Source organism: Lissotriton helveticus, chromosome 10 (assembly GCF_964261635.1).
Source record: "Lissotriton helveticus chromosome 10, aLisHel1.1, whole genome shotgun sequence".
NCBI classification, from domain to species: domain Eukaryota; kingdom Metazoa; phylum Chordata; class Amphibia; order Caudata; family Salamandridae; genus Lissotriton; species Lissotriton helveticus.
Window position 1 is genome coordinate 591,834,771 of NC_136071.1, and position 21,185 is coordinate 591,855,955.

Below are 21,185 nucleotides of genomic sequence, written 5' to 3' on the forward strand. Positions count from 1 at the left end.
ATTTCTCTTCACATGCTACAGGTTCCTGCAAAGATTGTGGTGTTTGCCGGGAACGCACTGCAAAAAACAGGAAGATTTACGGGTGTAAAAGGGACCTGTCAGAAGTGGGATTTGAACCCACGCCTCCATGAGGAGACCAGAAGGCTCAGCTACACTGAAGATCAAGCTCTCTTGAGTCTGGCACCTTAGACCACTCGGCCATCCTGACGGCTCAAGAAGGGGGGCTTAGGTCTAACTCTTCTATCTGCACCTGCCAATGTTTCCACTTACAACCTTCACAGCAATGTCACAGGTGTAAAGGCCCCAACAATACAACATAGCTTAAACAAAATAAAAATAGGCACAAGAACGACCCCCAGATGATGGATGCAGATAACTTTGTTTCGTCTTGCAAAGGTAAAGAAAGTTTCCCACGGCTCACTGTGTTCAAAGACCACCTCTTCTTAAACTTGCATTCAGATAATAAGGTTTTAGAGTGTGCACATAAAAGCAGCCAACGCTCAGTGTTTCTGCCCGGTCTCGAACCGGGGACCTTTCGCGTGTTAGGCAAACGTGATGACCACTACACTACAGAAACGACCTTGCTGCTTGTTACTGTTAAAGCAAAGTTCCTCTCAAGGCTTCACCCAACTTCTATTCTGCTGTATCAGCAGCGGCTCAGAATGTGCAGAACAAGTGTGAAAACCTCAGAGATATCATCCAACATGCTTGCAATTAGACGTATTCAAAATTTACTTGTGCAGGCATCGACAGACAAATATCTGATGCCTAAATGTCTGCGAGTACAGCTTGGGAAAGCATCACCTGGGACACACTGAGACTAAGCAGGTAGGCAGAAAAAGCACGGTGATCCATTTTTCTTCTGAGGTTAGGAATATGTTGCGCAACAATGCACCGAGTATTACTAGAAATAGTCAGGCATAGTGCATTTTTAGTACGATTTGTATGTTTAGCTCTAAAAAGGGCTCGTTCGGGATTTGAACCCGGGACCTCTCGCACCCTAAATGAGAATCATACCCCTAGACCAACGAGCCACGCAAGAGTCACCTCTGACATGGCTCCAGGGGTTAGTGGCAGCTAGTCGGTGAATGCTTCACCCAAAGCAAGCAACTGCACATGTTGCTCTCTTCTGCAATATGATTGCTGTCTTTTCCATGGCCGTCATCAAACAAGAAATTAAAAAGCCTCTGTCCTTCAGACAGTTTGTTTTCTCTAAGTGTCTGCTTGCGGTGAGGACAAGAAAAGCATTTCTGCTCTCATTCCTTGCTTTCATGAAGAAGGCCCACCCTTCAGAGCAAAGGGCGAGCAAGCGAATGGCGCAAGCTATCGTCACTTCTCTTTTCGAGCTGTCACTGAGATCCCTGGAGCACACTACGTCAGGTTGGTGAGGGATAGACAGCCTCTATTATCTCAGCTTTCCTATAAAGTCAGCCAGTAAAGGCAAACACTGTTAAAAACAGCAAACCGCTGTTTCTGCCCGGTCTCGAACCAGGGACCTTTCGCGTGTAAGGCGAACGTGATAACCACTACACTACAGAAACAGACACTAACTCAGGAATCTTGTTGGCATGTATTGGGCTGGAATGCACAGACTAAGGGCCAATGTCCTTGAAGCTCAAAGTTGGGCTCTCCTTACCCGGTCTCTATTTCTTTGGAAGACAGGAATGAGGACCACTTTTATTCCAAGAGGCGATTTTGAAACCATATCCTGAAATTACACTAGAAAAACACTATGCATGTAATGTTCCTACCATGCTGGTCTGGCCCAGAAAAGCAGTTGCAAAGAAGTCCTGCACTCCTTTATCCCGCCACAAGTGGAAAATAGCGTGCAGGGTAAGGAACTTTCTCGACATACACAGCGTCTTATAGCATTGAAAAGAAGAAATGCTCCTATATTACAAGCATCCTGAAAATGTCCACAGCATGGGCTCGTCCGGGATTTGAACCCGGGACCTCTCGCACCCGAAGCGAGAATCATACCCCTAGACCAACGAGCCTGAGTGGCCAGGAGACATTTTGAACAATTTCTGAAGCGTCTTTCAGAAAAAAAGCAGGGCTATTTGGCTAGTCTCCCTCTAAGTGAGCCTCACAACGTCATGTTTTCTCTCAAGTTGTTGTTTTTTCACTCTAGCAAGAAAGGGGGCAGCCAATCTCCTATCAGCCAGTGAGCAGAAAAAAGGCACAGATGAGAACAGCAAGCACTTTCTGGCAATTGTTCTCCTCTGCAAGTCCTGGACCCTTGCCCCATAGACTTCCACACCAGAAGCAATGAAGGGCCCACCATTTCCTGCGCCTGAGAAAGAGGGGTTTGATATTTGGATTCAAACGCGCTCGCTCAGCGCTCGATCAGGCGAGATCAGGCGAGATTTATATGAGTGGCTCACAGGCCTGAAACACTCACCTGGGAGACCCAGAGTGGCTGACTTCTCAGTATAGCCATTGTTGGGCGAGTCACCTCCTTTCCTCCTGCCTCAATCTAGAATTGGCTGCAAATCATAAGAGAGAGTGCAATGCCCGTGTGCAGTGCCTACTCCCAGCTACCTCTCTGTCTTCCTTATGTAAATTAGAATTTGCAAGGGGGGACCAATGGCATTCTGCTCCTCCCACATAACCAGGAAGCCCTGTTGAACATGTCTGCCTGTGTTTTTGCAGGGACAGTGCCTTCTCTGCCCAAAAGGTGGCAGGAGAGCCTCACAACAAATGATGGGATCAACTGCTTAGTTAGAAACCCAGCATGGCAGTTACTGTGATGGAGTGCAAATTTAATGGAAGGTGTGCCTGAGGTGTCATTTCCAGAAATCCATGGAATTGTGATTGAGGGCCCAGCCTGATTGTTGGTGGATTTCTCTTCACATGCTACAGGTTCCTGCAAAGATTGTGGTGTTTGCCGGGAACGCACTGCAAAAAACAGGAAGATTTACGGGTGTAAAAGGGACCTGTCAGAAGTGGGATTTGAACCCACACCTCCATGAGGAGACCAGAAGGCTCAGCTACACTGAAGATCAAGCTCTCTTGAGTCTGGCGCCTTAGACCACTCGGCCATCCTGACGGCTCATGAGGGGGGCTTAGGTCTAACTCTTCTATCTGCACCTGCCAATGTTTCCACTTACAACCTTCACAGCAATGTCACAGGTGTAAAGGCCCCAACAATACAACATAGCTTAAACAAAATAAAAATAGGCACAAGAACGACCCCCAGATGACGGATGCAGACAACTTTGTTTCGTCTTGCAAAGGTAAAGAAAGTTTCCCACGGCTCACTGTGTTCAAAGACCACCTCTTCTTAAACTTGCATTCAGATAATAAGGTTTTAGAGTGTGCACATAAAAGCAGCCAACGCTCAGTGTTTCTGCCCGGTCTCGAACGGGGGACCTTTCGCGTGTTAGGCGAACGTGATGACCACTACACTACAGAAACGACCTTGCTGCTTGCTACTGTTAAAGCAAAGTTCCTCTCAAGGCTTCACCCTACTTCTATTCTGCTGTATCAGCAGCTGCTCAGAATGTGCAGAACAAGTGTGAAAACCTCAGAGATATCATCCAACATGCTTGCAATTAGACGTATTCAAAATTTACTTGTGCAGGCATCGACAGACAAATATCTGATGCCTAAATGTCTGCGAGTACAGCTTGGGAAAGCATCACCTGGGACACACTGAGACTAAGCAGGTAGGCAGAAAAAGCACGGTGATCCATTTTTCTTCTGAGGTTAGGAATATGTTGCGCAACAATGCACCGAGTATTACTAGAAATAGTCAGGCATAGTGCATTTTTAGTACGATTTGTATGTTTAGCTCTAAAAAGGGCTCGTCCGGGATTTGAACCCGGGACCTCTCGCACCCTAAGCGAGAATCATACCCCTAGACCAACGAGCCACGCAAGAGTCACCTCTGACATGGCTCCAGGGGTTAGTGGCAGCTAGTCGGTGAATGCTTCACCCAAAGCAAGCAACTGCACATGTTGCTCTCTTCTGCAATATGATTGCTGTCTTTTCCATGGCCGTCATCAAACAAGAAATTAAAAAGCCTCTGTCCTTCAGACAGTTTGTTTTCCCTAAGTGTCTGCTTGCGGTGAGGACAAGAAAAGCATTTCTGCTCTCATTCCTTGCTTTCATGAAGTAGGCCCAGCCTTCAGAGCAAAGGGCGAGCAAGCGAATGGCGCAAGCTATCGTCACTTCTCTTTTCGAGCTGTCACTGAGATCCCTGGAGCACACTACGTCAGGTTGGTGAGGGATAGACAGCCTCTATTATCTCAGCTTTCCTATAAAGTCAGCCAGTAAAGGCAAACACTGTTAAAAACAGCAAACCGCTGTTTCTGCCCGGTCTCGAACCAGGTACCTTTCACGTGTAAGGCGAACGTGATAACCACTACACTACAGAAACAGACACTAACTCAGGAATCTTGTTGGCATGTATTGGGCTGGAATGCACAGACTAAGGGCCAATGTCCTTGAAGCTCAAAGTTGGGCTCTCCTTACCTGGTCTCTATTTCTTTGGAAGACAGGAATGAGGACCACTTTTATTCCAAGAGGCGATTTTGAAACCATATCCTGAAATTACACTAGAAAAACACTATGCATGTAATGTTCCTACCATGCTGGTCTGGCCCAGAAAAGCAGTTGCAAAGAAGTCCTGCACTCCTTTATCCCGCCACAAGTGGAAAATAGCGTGCAGGGTAAGGAACTTTCTCGACATACACAGCGTCTTATAGCATTGAAAAGAAGAAATGCTCCTATATTACAAGCATCCTGAAAATGTCCACAGCATGGGCTCGTCCGGGATTTGAACCCGGGACCTCTCGCACCCGAAGCAAGAATCATACCCCTAGACCAACGAGCCTGAGTGGCCAGGAGACATTTTGAACAATTTCTGAAGCGTCTTTCAGAAAAAAAGCAGGGCTATTTGGCTAGTCTCCCTCTAAGTGAGCCTCACAACGTCATGTTTTCTCTCAAGTTGTTGTTTTTTCACTCTAGCAAGAAAGGGGGCAGCCAATCTCCTATCAGCCAGTGAGCAGAAAAAAGACACAGATGAGAACAGCAAGCACTTTCTGGCAATTGTTCTCCTCTGCAAGTCCTGGACCCTTGCCCCATAGACTTCCACAACAGAAGCAATGAAGGGCCCACCATTTCCTGCGCCTGAGAAAGAGGGGTTTGATATTTGGATTCAAACGCGCTCGCTCAGCGCTCGATCAGGCGAGATCAGGCGAGATTTATATGAGTGGCTCACAGGCCTGAAACACTCACCTGGGAGACCCAGAGTGGCTGACTTCTCAGTATAGCCATTGTTGGGCGAGTCACCTCCTTTCCTCCTGCCTCAATCTAGAATTGGCTGCAAATCATAAGAGAGAGTGCAATGCCCGTGTGCAGTGCCTACTCCCAGCTACCTCTCTGTCTTCCTTATGTAAATTAGAATTTGCAAGGGGGGACCAATGGCATTCTGCTCCTCCCACATAACCAGGAAGCCCTGTTGAACATGTCTGCCTGTGTTTTTGCAGGGACAGTGCCTTCTCTGCCCAAAAGGTGGCAGGAGAGCCTCACAACAAATGATGGGATCAACTGCTTAGTTAGAAACCCAGCATGGCAGTTACTGTGATGGAGTGCAAATTTAATGGAAGGTGTGCCTGAGGTGTCATTTCCAGAAATCCATGGAATTGTGATTGAGGGCCCAGCCTGATTGTTGGTGGATTTCTCTTCACATGCTACAGGTTCCTGCAAAGATTGTGGTGTTTGCCGGGAACGCACTGCAAAAAACAGGAAGATTTACGGGTGTAAAAGGGACCTGTCAGAAGTGGGATTTGAACCCACGCCTCCATGAGGAGACCAGAAGGCTCAGCTACACTGAAGATCAAGCTCTCTTGAGTCTGGCGCCTTAGACCACTCGGCCATCCTGACGGCTCATGAGGGGGGCTTAGGTCTAACTCTTCTATCTGCACCTGCCAATGTTTCCACTTACAACCTTCACAGCAATGTCACAGGTGTAAAGGCCCCAACAATACAACATAGCTTAAACAAAATAAAAATAGGCACAAGAACGACCCCCAGATGACGGATGCAGATAACTTTGTTTCGTCTTGCAAAGGTAAAGAAAGTTTCCCACGGCTCACTGTGTTCAAAGACCACCTCTTCTTAAACTTGCATTCAGATAATAAGGTTTTAGAGTGTGCACATAAAAGCAGCCAACGCTCAGTGTTTCTGCCCGGTCTCGAACCGGGGACCTTTCGCGTGTTAGGCGAACATGATGACCACTACACTACAGAAACGACCTTGCTGCTTGCTACTGTTAAAGCAAAGTTCCTCTCAAGGCTTCACCCTACTTCTATTCTGCTGTATCAGCAGCGGCTCAGAATGTGCAGAACAAGTGTGAAAACCTCAGAGATATCATCCAACATGCTTGCAATTAGACGTATTCAAAATTTACTTGTGCAGGCATCGACAGACAAATATCTGATGCCTAAATGTCTGCGAGTACAGCTTGGGAAAGCATCACCTGGGACACACTGAGACTAAGCAGGTAGGCAGAAAAAGCACGGTGATCCATTTTTCTTCTGAGGTTAGGAATATGTTGCGCAACAATGCACCGAGTATTACTAGAAATAGTCGGGCATAGTGCATTTTTAGTACGATTAGCTCTAAAAAGGGCTCGTCCGGGATTTGAACCCGGGACCTCTCGCACCCTAAGCGAGAATCATACCCCTAGACCAACGAGCCACGCAAGAGTCACCTCTGACATGGCTCCAGGGGTTAGTGGCAGCTAGTCGGTGAATGCTTCACCCAAAGCAAGCAACTGCACATGTTGCTCTCTTCTGCAATATGATTGCTGTCTTTTCCATGGCCGTCATCAAACAAGAAATTAAAAAGCCTCTGTCCTTCAGACAGTTTGTTTTCTCTAAGTGTCTGCTTGCGGTGAGGACAAGAAAAGCATTTCTGCTCTCATTCCTTGCTTTCATGAAGTAGGCCCACCCTTCAGAGCAAAGGGCGAGCAAGCGAATGGCGCAAGCTATCGTCACTTCTCTTTTCGAGCTGTCACTGAGATCCCTGGAGCACACTACGTCAGGTTGGTGAGGGATAGACAGCCTCTATTATCTCAGCTTTCCTATAAAGTCAGCCAGTAAAGGCAAACACTGTTAAAAACAGCAAACCGCTGTTTCTGCCCGGTCTCGAACCAGGGACCTTTCGCGTGTAAGGCGAACGTGATAACCACTACACTACAGAAACAGACACTAACTCAGGAATCTTGTTGGCATGTATTGGGCTGGAATGCACAGACTAAGGGCCAATGTCCTTGAAGCTCAAAGTTGGGCTCTCCTTACCCGGTCTCTATTTCTTTGGAAGACAGGAATGAGGACCACTTTTATTCCAAGAGGCGATTTTGAAACCATATCCTGAAATTACACTAGAAAAACACTATGCATGTAATGTTCCTACCATGCTGGTCTGGCCCAGAAAAGCAGTTGCAAAGAAGTCCTGCACTCCTTTATCCCGCCACAAGTGGAAAATAGCGTGCAGGGTAAGGAACTTTCTCAAACATACACAGCGTCTTATAGCATTGAAAAGAAGAAATGCTCCTATATTACAAGCATCCTGAAAATGTCCACAGCATGGGCTCGTCCGGGATTTGAACCCGGGACCTCTCGCACCCGAAGCGAGAATCATACCCCTAGACCAACGAGCCTGAGTGGCCAGGAGACATTTTGAACAATTTCTGAAGCGTCTTTCAGAAAAAAAGCAGGGCTATTTGGCTAGTCTCCCTCTAAGTGAGCCTCACAACGTCATGTTTTCTCTCAAGTTGTTGTTTTTTCACTCTAGCAAGAAAGGGGGCAGCCAATCTCCTATCAGCCAGTGAGCAGAAAAAAGGCACAGATGAGAACAGCAAGCACTTTCTGGCAATTGTTCTCCTCTGCAAGTCCTGGACCCTTGCCCCATAGACTTCCACACCAGAAGCAATGAAGGGCCCACCATTTCCTGCGCCTGAGAAAGAGGGGTTTGATATTTGGATTCAAATGCGCTCGCTCAGCGCTCGATCAGGCGAGATTTATATGAGTGGCTCACAGGCCTGAAACACTCACCTGGGAGACCCAGAGTGGCTGACTTCTCAGTATAGCCATTGTTGGGCGAGTCACCTCCTTTCCTCCTGCCTCAATCTAGAATTGGCTGCAAATCATAAGAGAGAGTGCAATGCCCGTGTGCAGTGCCTACTCCCAGCTACCTCTCTGTCTTCCTTATGTAAATTAGAATTTGCAAGGGGGGACCAATGGCATTCTGCTCCTCCCACATAACCAGGAAGCCCTGTTGAACATGTCTGCCTGTGTTTTTGCAGGGACAGTGCCTTCTCTGCCCAAAAGGTGGCAGGAGAGCCTCACAACAAATGATGGGATCAACTGCTTAGTTAGAAACCCAGCATGGCAGTTACTGTGATGGAGTGCAAATTTAATGGAAGGTGTGCCTGAGGTGTCATTTCCAGAAATCCATGGAATTGTGATTGAGGGCCCAGCCTGATTGTTGGTGGATTTCTCTTCACATGCTACAGGTTCCTGCAAAGATTGTGGTGTTTGCCGGGAACGCACTGCAAAAAACAGGAAGATTTACGGGTGTAAAAGGGACCTGTCAGAAGTGGGATTTGAACCCACGCCTCCATGAGGAGACCAGAAGGCTCAGCTACACTGAAGATCAAGCTCTCTTGAGTCTGGCGCCTTAGACCACTCGGCCATCCTGACGGCTCATGAGGGGGGGCTTAGGTCTAACTCTTCTATCTGCACCTGCCAATGTTTCCACTTACAACCTTCACAGCAATGTCACAGGTGTAAAGGCCCCAACAATACAACATAGCTTAAACAAAATAAAAATAGGCACAAGAACGACCCCCAGATGATGGATGCAGATAACTTTGTTTCGTCTTGCAAAGGTAAAGAAAGTTTCCCACGGCTCACTGTGTTCAAAGACCACCTCTTCTTAAACTTGCATTCAGATAATAAGGTTTTAGAGTGTGCACATAAAAGCAGCCAACGCTCAGTGTTTCTGCCCGGTCTCGAACCGGGGACCTTTCGCGTGTTAGGCAAACGTGATGACCACTACACTACAGAAACGACCTTGCTGCTTGTTACTGTTAAAGCAAAGTTCCTCTCAAGGCTTCACCCAACTTCTATTCTGCTGTATCAGCAGCGGCTCAGAATGTGCAGAACAAGTGTGAAAACCTCAGAGATATCATCCAACATGCTTGCAATTAGACGTATTCAAAATTTACTTGTGCAGGCATCGACAGACAAATATCTGATGCCTAAATGTCTGCGAGTACAGCTTGGGAAAGCATCACCTGGGACACACTGAGACTAAGCAGGTAGGCAGAAAAAGCACGGTGATCCATTTTTCTTCTGAGGTTAGGAATATGTTGCGCAACAATGCACCGAGTATTACTAGAAATAGTCAGGCATAGTGCATTTTTAGTACGATTTGTATGTTTAGCTCTAAAAAGGGCTCGTCCGGGATTTGAACCCGGGACCTCTCGCACCCTAAACGAGAATCATACCCCTAGACCAACGAGCCACGCAAGAGTCACCTCTGACATGGCTCCAGGGGTTAGTGGCAGCTAGTCGGTGAATGCTTCACCCAAAGCAAGCAACTGCACATGTTGCTCTCTTCTGCAATATGATTGCTGTCTTTTCCATGGCCGTCATCAAACAAGAAATTAAAAAGCCTCTGTCCTTCAGACAGTTTGTTTTCTCTAAGTGTCTGCTTGCGGTGAGGACAAGAAAAGCATTTCTGCTCTCATTCCTTGCTTTCATGAAGAAGGCCCACCCTTCAGAGCAAAGGGCGAGCAAGCGAATGGCGCAAGCTATCGTCACTTCTCTTTTCGAGCTGTCACTGAGATCCCTGGAGCACACTACGTCAGGTTGGTGAGGGATAGACAGCCTCTATTATCTCAGCTTTCCTATAAAGTCAGCCAGTAAAGGCAAACACTGTTAAAAACAGCAAACCGCTGTTTCTGCCCGGTCTCGAACCAGGGACCTTTCGCGTGTAAGGCGAACGTGATAACCACTACACTACAGAAACAGACACTAACTCAGGAATCTTGTTGGCATGTATTGGGCTGGAATGCACAGACTAAGGGCCAATGTCCTTGAAGCACAAAGTTGGGCTCTCCTTACCCGGTCTCTATTTCTTTGGAAGACAGGAATGAGGACCACTTTTATTCCAAGAGGCGATTTTGAAACCATATCCTGAAATTACACTAGAAAAACACTATGCATGTAATGTTCCTACCATGCTGGTCTGGCCCAGAAAAGCAGTTGCAAAGAAGTCCTGCACTCCTTTATCCCGCCACAAGTGGAAAATAGCGTGCAGGGTAAGGAACTTTCTCGACATACACAGCGTCTTATAGCATTGAAAAGAAGAAATGCTCCTATATTACAAGCATCCTGAAAATGTCCACAGCATGGGCTCGTCCGGGATTTGAACCCGGGACCTCTCGCACCCGAAGCGAGAATCATACCCCTAGACCAACGAGCCTGAGTGGCCAGGAGACATTTTGAACAATTTCTGAAGCGTCTTTCAGAAAAAAAGCAGGGCTATTTGGCTAGTCTCCCTCTAAGTGAGCCTCACAACGTCATGTTTTCTCTCAAGTTGTTGTTTTTTCACTCTAGCAAGAAAGGGGGCAGCCAATCTCCTATCAGCCAGTGAGCAGAAAAAAGGCACAGATGAGAACAGCAAGCACTTTCTGGCAATTGTTCTCCTCTGCAAGTCCTGGACCCTTGCCCCATAGACTTCCACACCAGAAGCAATGAAGGGCCCACCATTTCCTGCGCCTGAGAAAGAGGGGTTTGATATTTGGATTCAAACGCGCTCGCTCAGCGCTCGATCAGGCGAGATTTATATGAGTGGCTCACAGGCCTGAAACACTCACCTGGGAGACCCAGAGTGGCTGACTTCTCAGTATAGCCATTGTTGGGCGAGTCACCTCCTTTCCTCCTGCCTCAATCTAGAATTGGCTGCAAATCATAAGAGAGAGTGCAATGCCCGTGTGCAGTGCCTACTCCCAGCTACCTCTCTGTCTTCCTTATGTAAATTAGAATTTGCAAGGGGGGACCAATGGCATTCTGCTCCTCCCACATAACCAGGAAGCCCTGTTGAACATGTCTGCCTGTGTTTTTGCAGGGACAGTGCCTTCTCTGCCCAAAAGGTGGCAGGAGAGCCTCACAACAAATGATGGGATCAACTGCTTAGTTAGAAACCCAGCATGGCAGTTACTGTGATGGAGTGCAAATTTAATGGAAGGTGTGCCTGAGGTGTCATTTCCAGAAATCCATGGAATTGTGATTGAGGGCCCAGCCTGATTGTTGGTGGATTTCTCTTCACATGCTACAGGTTCCTGCAAAGATTGTGGTGTTTGCCGGGAACGCACTGCAAAAAACAGGAAGATTTACGGGTGTAAAAGGGACCTGTCAGAAGTGGGATTTGAACCCACGCCTCCATGAGGAGACCAGAAGGCTCAGCTACACTGAAGATCAAGCTCTCTTGAGTCTGGCACCTTAGACCACTCGGCCATCCTGACGGCTCATGAGGGGGGGCTTAGGTCTAACTCTTCTATCTGCACCTGCCAATGTTTCCACTTACAACCTTCACAGCAATGTCACAGGTGTAAAGGCCCCAACAATACAACATAGCTTAAACAAAATAAAAATAGGCACAAGAACGACCCCCAGATGACGGATGCAGACAACTTTGTTTCGTCTTGCAAAGGTAAAGAAAGTTTCCCACGGCTCACTGTGTTCAAAGACCACCTCTTCTTAAACTTGCATTCAGATAATAAGGTTTTAGAGTGTGCACATAAAAGCAGCCAACGCTCAGTGTTTCTGCCCGGTCTCGAACCGGGGACCTTTCGCGTGTTAGGCAAACGTGATGACCACTACACTACAGAAACGACCTTGCTGCTTGTTACTGTTAAAGCAAAGTTCCTCTCAAGGCTTCACCCAACTTCTATTCTGCTGTATCAGCAGCGGCTCAGAATGTGCAGAACAAGTGTGAAAACCTCAGAGATATCATCCAACATGCTTGCAATTAGACGTATTCAAAATTTACTTGTGCAGGCATCGACAGACAAATATCTGATGCCTAAATGTCTGCGAGTACAGCTTGGGAAAGCATCACCTGGGACACACTGAGACTAAGCAGGTAGGCAGAAAAAGCACGGTGATCCATTTTTCTTCTGAGGTTAGGAATATGTTGCGCAACAATGCACCGAGTATTACTAGAAATAGTCAGGCATAGTGCATTTTTAGTACGATTTGTATGTTTAGCTCTAAAAAGGGCTCGTCCGGGATTTGAACCCGGGACCTCTCGCACCCTAAATGAGAATCATACCCCTAGACCAACGAGCCACGCAAGAGTCACCTCTGACATGGCTCCAGGGGTTAGTGGCAGCTAGTCGGTGAATGCTTCACCCAAAGCAAGCAACTGCACATGTTGCTCTCTTCTGCAATATGATTGCTGTCTTTTCCATGGCCGTCATCAAACAAGAAATTAAAAAGCCTCTGTCCTTCAGACAGTTTGTTTTCTCTAAGTGTCTGCTTGCGGTGAGGACAAGAAAAGCATTTCTGCTCTCATTCCTTGCTTTCATGAAGAAGGCCCACCCTTCAGAGCAAAGGGCGAGCAAGCGAATGGCGCAAGCTATCGTCACTTCTCTTTTCGAGCTGTCACTGAGATCCCTGGAGCACACTACGTCAGGTTGGTGAGGGATAGACAGCCTCTATTATCTCAGCTTTCCTATAAAGTCAGCCAGTAAAGGCAAACACTGTTAAAAACAGCAAACCGCTGTTTCTGCCCGGTCTCGAACCAGGGACCTTTCGCGTGTAAGGCGAACGTGATAACCACTACACTACAGAAACAGACACTAACTCAGGAATCTTGTTGGCATGTATTGGGCTGGAATGCACAGACTAAGGGCCAATGTCCTTGAAGCTCAAAGTTGGGCTCTCCTTACCCGGTCTCTATTTCTTTGGAAGACAGGAATGAGGACCACTTTTATTCCAAGAGGCGATTTTGAAACCATATCCTGAAATTACACTAGAAAAACACTATGCATGTAATGTTCCTACCATGCTGGTCTGGCCCAGAAAAGCAGTTGCAAAGAAGTCCTGCACTCCTTTATCCCGCCACAAGTGGAAAATAGCGTGCAGGGTAAGGAACTTTCTCGACATACACAGCGTCTTATAGCATTGAAAAGAAGAAATGCTCCTATATTACAAGCATCCTGAAAATGTCCACAGCATGGGCTCGTCCGGGATTTGAACCCGGGACCTCTCGCACCCGAAGCGAGAATCATACCCCTAGACCAACGAGCCTGAGTGGCCAGGAGACATTTTGAACAATTTCTGAAGCGTCTTTCAGAAAAAAAGCAGGGCTATTTGGCTAGTCTCCCTCTAAGTGAGCCTCACAACGTCATGTTTTCTCTCAAGTTGTTGTTTTTTCACTCTAGCAAGAAAGGGGGCAGCCAATCTCCTATCAGCCAGTGAGCAGAAAAAAGGCACAGATGAGAACAGCAAGCACTTTCTGGCAATTGTTCTCCTCTGCAAGTCCTGGACCCTTGCCCCATAGACTTCCACACCAGAAGCAATGAAGGGCCCACCATTTCCTGCGCCTGAGAAAGAGGGGTTTGATATTTGGATTCAAACGCGCTCGCTCAGCGCTCGATCAGGCGAGATTTATATGAGTGGCTCACAGGCCTGAAACACTCACCTGGGAGACCCAGAGTGGCTGACTTCTCAGTATAGCCATTGTTGGGCGAGTCACCTCCTTTCCTCCTGCCTCAATCTAGAATTGGCTGCAAATCATAAGAGAGAGTGCAATGCCCGTGTGCAGTGCCTACTCCCAGCTACCTCTCTGTCTTCCTTATGTAAATTAGAATTTGCAAGGGGGGACCAATGGCATTCTGCTCCTCCCACATAACCAGGAAGCCCTGTTGAACATGTCTGCCTGTGTTTTTGCAGGGACAGTGCCTTCTCTGCCCAAAAGGTGGCAGGAGAGCCTCACAACAAATGATGGGATCAACTGCTTAGTTAGAAACCCAGCATGGCAGTTACTGTGATGGAGTGCAAATTTAATGGAAGGTGTGCCTGAGGTGTCATTTCCAGAAATCCATGGAATTGTGATTGAGGGCCCAGCCTGATTGTTGGTGGATTTCTCTTCACATGCTACAGGTTCCTGCAAAGATTGTGGTGTTTGCCGGGAACGCACTGCAAAAAACAGGAAGATTTACGGGTGTAAAAGGGACCTGTCAGAAGTGGGATTTGAACCCACGCCTCCATGAGGAGACCAGAAGGCTCAGCTACACTGAAGATCAAGCTCTCTTGAGTCTGGCACCTTAGACCACTCGGCCATCCTGACGGCTCATGAGGGGGGGCTTAGGTCTAACTCTTCTATCTGCACCTGCCAATGTTTCCACTTACAACCTTCACAGCAATGTCACAGGTGTAAAGGCCCCAACAATACAACATAGCTTAAACAAAATAAAAATAGGCACAAGAACGACCCCCAGATGATGGATGCAGATAACTTTGTTTCGTCTTGCAAAGGTAAAGAAAGTTTCCCACGGCTCACTGTGTTCAAAGACCACCTCTTCTTAAACTTGCATTCAGATAATAAGGTTTTAGAGTGTGCACATAAAAGCAGCCAACGCTCAGTGTTTCTGCCCGGTCTCGAACCGGGGACCTTTCGCGTGTTAGGCAAACGTGATGACCACTACACTACAGAAACGACCTTGCTGCTTGTTACTGTTAAAGCAAAGTTCCTCTCAAGGCTTCACCCAACTTCTATTCTGCTGTATCAGCAGCGGCTCAGAATGTGCAGAACAAGTGTGAAAACCTCAGAGATATCATCCAACATGCTTGCAATTAGACGTATTCAAAATTTACTTGTGCAGGCATCGACAGACAAATATCTGATGCCTAAATGTCTGCGAGTACAGCTTGGGAAAGCATCACCTGGGACACACTGAGACTAAGCAGGTAGGCAGAAAAAGCACGGTGATCCATTTTTCTTCTGAGGTTAGGAATATGTTGCGCAACAATGCACCGAGTATTACTAGAAATAGTCAGGCATAGTGCATTTTTAGTACGATTTGTATGTTTAGCTCTAAAAAGGGCTCTTCCGGGATTTGAACCCGGGACCTCTCGCACCCTAAATGAGAATCATACCCCTAGACCAACGAGCCACGCAAGAGTCACCTCTGACATGGCTCCAGGGGTTAGTGGCAGCTAGTCGGTGAATGCTTCACCCAAAGCAAGCAACTGCACATGTTGCTCTCTTCTGCAATATGATTGCTGTCTTTTCCATGGCCGTCATCAAACAAGAAATTAAAAAGCCTCTGTCCTTCAGACAGTTTGTTTTCTCTAAGTGTCTGCTTGCGGTGAGGACAAGAAAAGCATTTCTGCTCTCATTCCTTGCTTTCATGAAGAAGGCCCACCCTTCAGAGCAAAGGGCGAGCAAGCGAATGGCGCAAGCTATCGTCACTTCTCTTTTCGAGCTGTCACTGAGATCCCTGGAGCACACTACGTCAGGTTGGTGAGGGATAGACAGCCTCTATTATCTCAGCTTTCCTATAAAGTCAGCCAGTAAAGGCAAACACTGTTAAAAACAGCAAACCGCTGTTTCTGCCCGGTCTCGAACCAGGGACCTTTCGCGTGTAAGGCGAACGTGATAACCACTACACTACAGAAACAGACACTAACTCAGGAATCTTGTTGGCATGTATTGGGCTGGAATGCACAGACTAAGGGCCAATGTCCTTGAAGCTCAAAGTTGGGCTCTCCTTACCCGGTCTCTATTTCTTTGGAAGACAGGAATGAGGACCACTTTTATTCCAAGAGGCGATTTTGAAACCATATCCTGAAATTACACTAGAAAAACACTATGCATGTAATGTTCCTACCATGCTGGTCTGGCCCAGAAAAGCAGTTGCAAAGAAGTCCTGCACTCCTTTATCCCGCCACAAGTGGAAAATAGCGTGCAGGGTAAGGAACTTTCTCGACATACACAGCGTCTTATAGCATTGAAAAGAAGAAATGCTCCTATATTACAAGCATCCTGAAAACGTCCACAGCATGGGCTCGTCCGGGATTTGAACCCGGGACCTCTCGCACCCGAAGCGAGAATCATACCCCTAGACCAACGAGCCTGAGTGGCCAGGAGACATTTTGAACAATTTCTGAAGCGTCTTTCAGAAAAAAAGCAGGGCTATTTGGCTAGTCTCCCTCTAAGTGAGCCTCACAACGTCATGTTTTCTCTCAAGTTGTTGTTTTTTCACTCTAGCAAGAAAGGGGGCAGCCAATCTCCTATCAGCCAGTGAGCAGAAAAAAGGCACAGATGAGAACAGCAAGCACTTTCTGGCAATTGTTCTCCTCTGCAAGTCCTGGACCCTTGCCCCATAGACTTCCACACCAGAAGCAATGAAGGGCCCACCATTTCCTGCGCCTGAGAAAGAGGGGTTTGATATTTGGATTCAAACGCGCTCGCTCAGCGCTCGATCAGGCGAGATCAGGCGAGATTTATATGAGTGGCTCACAGGCCTGAAACACTCACCTGGGAGACCCAGAGTGGCTGACTTCTCAGTATAGCCATTGTTGGGCGAGTCACCTCCTTTCCTCCTGCCTCAATCTAGAATTGGCTGCAAATCATAAGAGAGAGTGCAATGCCCGTGTGCAGTGCCTACTCCCAGCTACCTCTCTGTCTTCCTTATGTAAATTAGAATTTGCAAGGGGGGACCAATGGCATTCTGCTCCTCCCACATAACCAGGAAGCCCTGTTGAACATGTCTGCCTGTGTTTTTGCAGGGACAGTGCCTTCTCTGCCCAAAAGGTGGCAGGAGAGCCTCACAACAAATGATGGGATCAACTGCTTAGTTAGAAACCCAGCATGGCAGTTACTGTGATGGAGTGCAAATTTAATGGAAGGTGTGCCTGAGGTGTCATTTCCAGAAATCCATGGAATTGTGATTGAGGGCCCAGCCTGATTGTTGGTGGATTTCTCTTCACATGCTACAGGTTCCTGCAAAGATTGTGGTGTTTGCCGGGAACGCACTGCAAAAAACAGGAAGATTTACGGGTGTAAAAGGGACCTGTCAGAAGTGGGATTTGAACCCACACCTCCATGAGGAGACCAGAAGGCTCAGCTACACTGAAGATCAAGCTCTCTTGAGTCTGGCGCCTTAGACCACTCGGCCATCCTGACGGCTCATGAGGGGGGCTTAGGTCTAACTCTTCTATCTGCACCTGCCAATGTTTCCACTTACAACCTTCACAGCAATGTCACAGGTGTAAAGGCCCCAACAATACAACATAGCTTAAACAAAATAAAAATAGGCACAAGAACGACCCCCAGATGACGGATGCAGACAACTTTGTTTCGTCTTGCAAAGGTAAAGAAAGTTTCCCACGGCTCACTGTGTTCAAAGACCACCTCTTCTTAAACTTGCATTCAGATAATAAGGTTTTAGAGTGTGCACATAAAAGCAGCCAACGCTCAGTGTTTCTGCCCGGTCTCGAACCGGGGACCTTTCGCGTGTTAGGCAAATGTGATGACCACTACACTACAGAAACGACCTTGCTGCTTGCTACTGTTAAAGCAAAGTTCCTCTCAAGGCTTCACCCTACTTCTATTCTGCTGTATCAGCAGCGGCTCAGAATGTGCAGAACAAGTGTGAAAACCTCAGAGATATCATCCAACATGCTTGCAATTAGACGTATTCAAAATTTACTTGTGCAGGCATCGACAGACAAATATCTGATGCCTAAATGTCTGCGAGTACAGCTTGGGAAAGCATCACCTGGGACACACTGAGACTAAGCAGGTAGGCAGAAAAAGCACGGTGATCCATTTTTCTTCTGAGGTTAGGAATATGTTGCGCAACAATGCACCGAGTATTACTAGAAATAGTCGGGCATAGTGCATTTTTAGTACGATTTGTATGTTTAGCTCTAAAAAGGGCTCGTCTGGGATTTGAACCCGGGACCTCTCGCACCCTAAGCGAGAATCATACCCCTAGACCAACGAGCCACGCAAGAGTCACCTCTGACATGGCTCCAGGGGTTAGTGGCAGCTAGTCGGTGAATGCTTCACCCAAAGCAAGCAACTGCACATGTTGCTCTCTTCTGCAATATGATTGCTGTCTTTTCCATGGCCGTCATCAAACAAGAAATTAAAAAGCCTCTGTCCTTCAGACAGTTTGTTTTCTCTAAGTGTCTGCTTGCGGTGAGGACAAGAAAAGCATTTCTGCTCTCATTCCTTGCTTTCATGAAGTAGGCCCACCCTTCAGAGCAAAGGGCGAGCAAGCGAATGGCGCAAGCTATCGTCACTTCTCTTTTCGAGCTGTCACTGAGATCCCTGGAGCACACTACGTCAGGTTGGTGAGGGATAGACAGCCTCTATTATCTCAGCTTTCCTATAAAGTCAGCCAGTAAAGGCAAACACTGTTAAAAACAGCAAACCGCTGTTTCTGCCCGGTCTCGAACCAGGGACCTTTCGCGTGTAAGGCGAACGTGATAACCACTACACTACAGAAACAGACACTAACTCAGGAATCTTGTTGGCATGTATTGGGCTGGAATGGACAGACTAAGGGCCAATGTCCTTGAAGCTCAAAGTTGGGCTCTCCTTACCCGGTCTCTATTTCTTTGGAAGACAGGAATGAGGACCACTTTTATTCCAAGAGGCGATTTTGAAACCATATCCTGAAATTACACTAGAAAAACACTATGCATGTAATGTTCCTACCATGCTGGTCTGGCCCAGAAAAGCAGTTGCAAAGAAGTCCTGCACTCCTTTATCCCGCCACAAGTGGAAAATAGCGTGCAGGGTAAGGAACTTTCTCAAACATACACAGCGTCTTATAGCATTGAAAAGAAGAAATGCTCCTATATTACAAGCATCCTGAAAATGTCCACAGCATGGGCTCGTCCGGGATTTGAACCCGGGACCTCTCGCACCCGAAGCGAGAATCATACCCCTAGACCAACGAGCCTGAGTGGCCAGGAGACATTTTGAACAATTTCTGAAGCGTCTTTCAGAAAAAAAGCAGGGCTATTTGGCTAGTCTCCCTCTAAGTGAGCCTCACAACGTCATGTTTTCTCTCAAGTTGTTGTTTTTTCACTCTAGCAAGAAAGGGGGCAGCCAATCTCCTATCAGCCAGTGAGCAGAAAAAAGGCACAGATGAGAACAGCAAGCACTTTCTGGCAATTGTTCTCCTCTGCAAGTCCTGGACCCTTGCCCCATAGACTTCCACACCAGAAGCAATGAAGGGCCCACCATTTCCTGCGCCTGAGAAAGAGGGGTTTGATATTTGGATTCAAACGCGCTCGCTCAACGCTCGATCAGGCGAGATTTATATGAGTGGCTCACAGGCCTGAAACACTCACCTGGGAGACCCAGAGTGGCTGACTTCTCAGTATAGCCATTGTTGGGCGAGTCACCTCCTTTCCTCCTGCCTCAATCTAGAATTGGCTGCAAATCATAAGAGAGAGTGCAATGCCCGTGTGCAGTGCCTACTCCCAGCTACCTCTCTGTCTTCCTTATGTAAATTAGAATTTGCAAGGGGGGACCAATGGCATTCTGCTCCTCCCACATAACCAGGAAGCCCTGTTGAACATGTCTGCCTGTGTTTTTGCAGGGACAGTGCCTTCTCTGCCCAAAAGGTGGCAGGAGAGCCTCACAACAAATGATGGGATCAACTGCTTAGTTAGAAACCCAGCATGGCAGTTACTGTGATGGAGTGCAAATTTAATGGAAGGTGTGCCTGAGGTGTCATTTCCAGAAATCCATGGAATTGTGATTGAGGGCCCAGCCTGATTGTTGGTGGATTTCTCTTCACATGCTACAGGTTCCTGCAAAGATTGTGGTGTTTGCCGGGAACGCACTGCAAAAAACAGGAAGATTTACGGGTGTAAAAGGGACCTGTCAGAAGTGGGATTTGAACCCACGCCTCCATGAGGAGACCAGAAGGCTCAGCTACACTGAAGATCAAGCTCTCTTGAGTATGGCGCCTTAGACCACTCGGCCATCCTGACGGCTCATGAGGGGGGCTTAGGTCTAACTCTTCTATCTGCACCTGCCAATGTTTCCACTTACAACCTTCACAGCAATGTCACAGGTGTAAAGGCCCCAACAATACAACATAGCTTAAACAAAATAAAAATAGGCACAAGAACGACCCCCAGATGATGGATGCAGATAACTTTGTTTCGTCTTGCAAAGGTAAAGAAAGTTTCCCACGGCTCACTGTGTTCAAAGACCACCTCTTCTTAAACTTGCATTCAGATAATAAGGTTTTAGAGTGTGCACATAAAAGCAGCCAACGCTCAGTGTTTCTGCCCGGTCTCGAACCGGGGACCTTTCGCGTGTTAGGCGAACGTGATGACCACTACACTACAGAAACGACCTTGCTGCTTGCTACTGTTAAAGCAAAGTTCCTCTCAAGGCTTCACCCTACTTCTATTCTGCTGTATCAGCAGCGGCTCAGAATGTGCAGAACAAGTGTGAAAACCTCAGAGATATCATCCAACATGCTTGCAATTAGACGTATTCAAAATTTACTTGTGCAGGCATCGACAGACAAATATCTGATGCCTAAATGTCTGCGAGTACAGCTTGGGAAAGCATCACCTGGGACACACTGAGACTAAGCAGGTAGGCAGAAAAAGCACGGTGATCCATTTTTCTTCTGAGGTTAGGAATATGTTGCGCAACAATGCACCGAGTATTACTAGAAATAGTCAGGCATAGTGCATTTTTAGTACGATTTGTATGTTTAGCTCTAAAAAGGGCTCGTCCGGGATTTGAACCCGGGACCTCTCGCACCCTAAGCGAGAATCATACCCCTAGACCAACAAGCCACGCAAGAGTCACCTCTGACATGGCTCCAGGGGTTAGTGGCAGCTAGTCGGTGAATGCTTCACCCAAAGCAAGCAACTGCACATGTTGCTCTCTTCTGCAATATGATTGCTGTCTTTTCCATGGCCGTCATCAAACAAGAAATTAAAAAGCCTCTGTCCTTCAGACAGTTTGTTTTCTCTAAGTGTCTGCTTGCGGTGAGGACAAGAAAAGCATTTCTGCTCTCATTCCTTGCTTTCATGAAGTAGGCCCACCCTTCAGAGCAAAGGGCGAGCAAGCGAATGGCGCAAGCTATCGTCACTTCTCTTTTCGAGCTG

General features: G+C 47.3%; 36 non-coding genes across 36 annotated transcripts; all 36 read right to left on the minus strand.

The window, feature by feature from the left end:
- Nucleotides 1–96: 96 nt before the first annotated feature.
- On the minus strand, nt 97–208 carry TRNAL-CAA (transfer RNA leucine (anticodon CAA)). The gene is made up of 2 exons: nt 171–208; nt 97–142 (listed from the first exon to the last, which is right to left on the minus strand). It is a non-coding gene; the product is annotated as a tRNA-Leu (tRNA).
- A 296-nt stretch (nt 209–504) lies between these two features.
- TRNAV-AAC (transfer RNA valine (anticodon AAC)) lies at nt 505–577 on the minus strand. The gene has a single exon. It is a non-coding gene; the product is annotated as a tRNA-Val (tRNA).
- Nucleotides 578–1,468: 891 nt separating this feature from the next.
- TRNAV-UAC (transfer RNA valine (anticodon UAC)) lies at nt 1,469–1,541 on the minus strand. Its single transcript has one exon. It is a non-coding gene; the product is annotated as a tRNA-Val (tRNA).
- Nucleotides 1,542–1,925: 384 nt separating this feature from the next.
- TRNAP-CGG (transfer RNA proline (anticodon CGG)) lies at nt 1,926–1,997 on the minus strand. The gene has a single exon. It is a non-coding gene; the product is annotated as a tRNA-Pro (tRNA).
- A 940-nt stretch (nt 1,998–2,937) lies between these two features.
- TRNAL-CAA (transfer RNA leucine (anticodon CAA)) lies at nt 2,938–3,049 on the minus strand. The gene is made up of 2 exons: nt 3,012–3,049; nt 2,938–2,983 (listed from the first exon to the last, which is right to left on the minus strand). It is a non-coding gene; the product is annotated as a tRNA-Leu (tRNA).
- Nucleotides 3,050–3,344: 295 nt separating this feature from the next.
- Nucleotides 3,345–3,417, minus strand: TRNAV-AAC (transfer RNA valine (anticodon AAC)). The gene has a single exon. It is a non-coding gene; the product is annotated as a tRNA-Val (tRNA).
- Nucleotides 3,418–3,802: 385 nt separating this feature from the next.
- TRNAP-AGG (transfer RNA proline (anticodon AGG)) lies at nt 3,803–3,874 on the minus strand. The gene has a single exon. It is a non-coding gene; the product is annotated as a tRNA-Pro (tRNA).
- A 434-nt stretch (nt 3,875–4,308) lies between these two features.
- On the minus strand, nt 4,309–4,381 carry TRNAV-UAC (transfer RNA valine (anticodon UAC)). The gene has a single exon. It is a non-coding gene; the product is annotated as a tRNA-Val (tRNA).
- Nucleotides 4,382–4,765: 384 nt separating this feature from the next.
- TRNAP-CGG (transfer RNA proline (anticodon CGG)) lies at nt 4,766–4,837 on the minus strand. Its single transcript has one exon. It is a non-coding gene; the product is annotated as a tRNA-Pro (tRNA).
- A 940-nt stretch (nt 4,838–5,777) lies between these two features.
- On the minus strand, nt 5,778–5,889 carry TRNAL-CAA (transfer RNA leucine (anticodon CAA)). Its single transcript has 2 exons — nt 5,852–5,889; nt 5,778–5,823 (listed from the first exon to the last, which is right to left on the minus strand). It is a non-coding gene; the product is annotated as a tRNA-Leu (tRNA).
- A 295-nt stretch (nt 5,890–6,184) lies between these two features.
- On the minus strand, nt 6,185–6,257 carry TRNAV-AAC (transfer RNA valine (anticodon AAC)). Its single transcript has one exon. It is a non-coding gene; the product is annotated as a tRNA-Val (tRNA).
- Nucleotides 6,258–6,633: 376 nt separating this feature from the next.
- TRNAP-AGG (transfer RNA proline (anticodon AGG)) lies at nt 6,634–6,705 on the minus strand. Its single transcript has one exon. It is a non-coding gene; the product is annotated as a tRNA-Pro (tRNA).
- Nucleotides 6,706–7,139: 434 nt separating this feature from the next.
- On the minus strand, nt 7,140–7,212 carry TRNAV-UAC (transfer RNA valine (anticodon UAC)). The gene has a single exon. It is a non-coding gene; the product is annotated as a tRNA-Val (tRNA).
- Nucleotides 7,213–7,597: 385 nt separating this feature from the next.
- On the minus strand, nt 7,598–7,669 carry TRNAP-CGG (transfer RNA proline (anticodon CGG)). The gene has a single exon. It is a non-coding gene; the product is annotated as a tRNA-Pro (tRNA).
- Nucleotides 7,670–8,599: 930 nt separating this feature from the next.
- On the minus strand, nt 8,600–8,711 carry TRNAL-CAA (transfer RNA leucine (anticodon CAA)). Its single transcript has 2 exons — nt 8,674–8,711; nt 8,600–8,645 (listed from the first exon to the last, which is right to left on the minus strand). It is a non-coding gene; the product is annotated as a tRNA-Leu (tRNA).
- A 296-nt stretch (nt 8,712–9,007) lies between these two features.
- TRNAV-AAC (transfer RNA valine (anticodon AAC)) lies at nt 9,008–9,080 on the minus strand. Its single transcript has one exon. It is a non-coding gene; the product is annotated as a tRNA-Val (tRNA).
- A 385-nt stretch (nt 9,081–9,465) lies between these two features.
- On the minus strand, nt 9,466–9,537 carry TRNAP-AGG (transfer RNA proline (anticodon AGG)). The gene has a single exon. It is a non-coding gene; the product is annotated as a tRNA-Pro (tRNA).
- Nucleotides 9,538–9,971: 434 nt separating this feature from the next.
- On the minus strand, nt 9,972–10,044 carry TRNAV-UAC (transfer RNA valine (anticodon UAC)). The gene has a single exon. It is a non-coding gene; the product is annotated as a tRNA-Val (tRNA).
- A 384-nt stretch (nt 10,045–10,428) lies between these two features.
- Nucleotides 10,429–10,500, minus strand: TRNAP-CGG (transfer RNA proline (anticodon CGG)). Its single transcript has one exon. It is a non-coding gene; the product is annotated as a tRNA-Pro (tRNA).
- Nucleotides 10,501–11,430: 930 nt separating this feature from the next.
- TRNAL-CAA (transfer RNA leucine (anticodon CAA)) lies at nt 11,431–11,542 on the minus strand. The gene is made up of 2 exons: nt 11,505–11,542; nt 11,431–11,476 (listed from the first exon to the last, which is right to left on the minus strand). It is a non-coding gene; the product is annotated as a tRNA-Leu (tRNA).
- Nucleotides 11,543–11,838: 296 nt separating this feature from the next.
- TRNAV-AAC (transfer RNA valine (anticodon AAC)) lies at nt 11,839–11,911 on the minus strand. Its single transcript has one exon. It is a non-coding gene; the product is annotated as a tRNA-Val (tRNA).
- A 385-nt stretch (nt 11,912–12,296) lies between these two features.
- TRNAP-AGG (transfer RNA proline (anticodon AGG)) lies at nt 12,297–12,368 on the minus strand. The gene has a single exon. It is a non-coding gene; the product is annotated as a tRNA-Pro (tRNA).
- Nucleotides 12,369–12,802: 434 nt separating this feature from the next.
- Nucleotides 12,803–12,875, minus strand: TRNAV-UAC (transfer RNA valine (anticodon UAC)). The gene has a single exon. It is a non-coding gene; the product is annotated as a tRNA-Val (tRNA).
- Nucleotides 12,876–13,259: 384 nt separating this feature from the next.
- TRNAP-CGG (transfer RNA proline (anticodon CGG)) lies at nt 13,260–13,331 on the minus strand. Its single transcript has one exon. It is a non-coding gene; the product is annotated as a tRNA-Pro (tRNA).
- A 930-nt stretch (nt 13,332–14,261) lies between these two features.
- TRNAL-CAA (transfer RNA leucine (anticodon CAA)) lies at nt 14,262–14,373 on the minus strand. The gene is made up of 2 exons: nt 14,336–14,373; nt 14,262–14,307 (listed from the first exon to the last, which is right to left on the minus strand). It is a non-coding gene; the product is annotated as a tRNA-Leu (tRNA).
- A 296-nt stretch (nt 14,374–14,669) lies between these two features.
- TRNAV-AAC (transfer RNA valine (anticodon AAC)) lies at nt 14,670–14,742 on the minus strand. Its single transcript has one exon. It is a non-coding gene; the product is annotated as a tRNA-Val (tRNA).
- An 891-nt stretch (nt 14,743–15,633) lies between these two features.
- On the minus strand, nt 15,634–15,706 carry TRNAV-UAC (transfer RNA valine (anticodon UAC)). The gene has a single exon. It is a non-coding gene; the product is annotated as a tRNA-Val (tRNA).
- A 384-nt stretch (nt 15,707–16,090) lies between these two features.
- TRNAP-CGG (transfer RNA proline (anticodon CGG)) lies at nt 16,091–16,162 on the minus strand. Its single transcript has one exon. It is a non-coding gene; the product is annotated as a tRNA-Pro (tRNA).
- Nucleotides 16,163–17,102: 940 nt separating this feature from the next.
- TRNAL-CAA (transfer RNA leucine (anticodon CAA)) lies at nt 17,103–17,214 on the minus strand. The gene is made up of 2 exons: nt 17,177–17,214; nt 17,103–17,148 (listed from the first exon to the last, which is right to left on the minus strand). It is a non-coding gene; the product is annotated as a tRNA-Leu (tRNA).
- A 295-nt stretch (nt 17,215–17,509) lies between these two features.
- Nucleotides 17,510–17,582, minus strand: TRNAV-AAC (transfer RNA valine (anticodon AAC)). The gene has a single exon. It is a non-coding gene; the product is annotated as a tRNA-Val (tRNA).
- Nucleotides 17,583–17,967: 385 nt separating this feature from the next.
- Nucleotides 17,968–18,039, minus strand: TRNAP-AGG (transfer RNA proline (anticodon AGG)). The gene has a single exon. It is a non-coding gene; the product is annotated as a tRNA-Pro (tRNA).
- A 434-nt stretch (nt 18,040–18,473) lies between these two features.
- On the minus strand, nt 18,474–18,546 carry TRNAV-UAC (transfer RNA valine (anticodon UAC)). Its single transcript has one exon. It is a non-coding gene; the product is annotated as a tRNA-Val (tRNA).
- A 385-nt stretch (nt 18,547–18,931) lies between these two features.
- Nucleotides 18,932–19,003, minus strand: TRNAP-CGG (transfer RNA proline (anticodon CGG)). Its single transcript has one exon. It is a non-coding gene; the product is annotated as a tRNA-Pro (tRNA).
- A 930-nt stretch (nt 19,004–19,933) lies between these two features.
- TRNAL-CAA (transfer RNA leucine (anticodon CAA)) lies at nt 19,934–20,045 on the minus strand. The gene is made up of 2 exons: nt 20,008–20,045; nt 19,934–19,979 (listed from the first exon to the last, which is right to left on the minus strand). It is a non-coding gene; the product is annotated as a tRNA-Leu (tRNA).
- Nucleotides 20,046–20,340: 295 nt separating this feature from the next.
- Nucleotides 20,341–20,413, minus strand: TRNAV-AAC (transfer RNA valine (anticodon AAC)). Its single transcript has one exon. It is a non-coding gene; the product is annotated as a tRNA-Val (tRNA).
- A 385-nt stretch (nt 20,414–20,798) lies between these two features.
- Nucleotides 20,799–20,870, minus strand: TRNAP-AGG (transfer RNA proline (anticodon AGG)). Its single transcript has one exon. It is a non-coding gene; the product is annotated as a tRNA-Pro (tRNA).
- Between the last annotated feature and the right edge of the window lie 315 nt (nt 20,871–21,185).